Genomic DNA, 893 nt, shown 5'->3' on the forward strand with positions numbered 1-893 from the left:
CTTCAAATCAGCATCACCATTGTTAAAGGCCTCCCACCTGGTGGTAATTGTGCTACAGGGTTTTACGAACATGAAGTTTATGTTTGGCTGAATTAACCTCCTTGCGTGGCACAAGGGGGCCATAGGTGTTTTCACCAATTATGAAGCGGGTTTACTGTGCAATGGCTACCAGCTTTTCTGAGTACAATGAGACCAAACACATTCATACATAAATTCCATGAAGTGAATTTATTACTTACAAATAGCAAACAGAAGACAACAGAAGTCTAGGATTCAATATGAACAGCTACCACAAGATCAAGAAGGCTACCCAGAGTAGATGGATGGAGTTTTGACTGTAAATGCTTCATTTGCACTACAACTGAGGGACCCCAGAAAGCAGCCCACCTTGGGTTTTCTCCCAGGATGTGGTTTGCTGGATACAAGCATTAAAGGCCATTCTGTTTCGAGCAGGGACTATAACAGAGCCTGGGCTGCTCTGACCAATGTCACCTGATTATCAGGATATTGCATTCCCAGCATAACATACAGTTATCTTGAGAACTACCAGTACGAAAGGGAGGAAAATGGCCCTGCACCCTTGAAATTGAAGGATCAGGATATTTGTTGTGACAGAAGCAGACAGTAGTGACAGAGTGTTCTTGTGAGCCATCTACTAGTTCTCTTGACCGGAGCGTGGCACCTGACTGCTTTTCTCTTTCCTTTCAATGGAAACTGTTTCAGAATATTTTGAATATTTTGAGTTTCTACATCTATAGAGTTGGGGCACATGATCACTGGCAGTGCAGACTCTCTGCGTGGTTAAAGGAAAGAGTTCAGGAGCCCATCAACCCACATTGGAGGAGACCACCTAATCCTCCAGAGAGTGCCACTCCATCTTCCTGGGGTTAGCT

Source organism: Colobus angolensis, unplaced genomic scaffold (genome assembly GCF_000951035.1).
Source record: "Colobus angolensis palliatus isolate OR3802 unplaced genomic scaffold, Cang.pa_1.0 Scaffold36, whole genome shotgun sequence".
Classification (NCBI taxonomy): Eukaryota; Metazoa; Chordata; class Mammalia; order Primates; family Cercopithecidae; genus Colobus; species Colobus angolensis.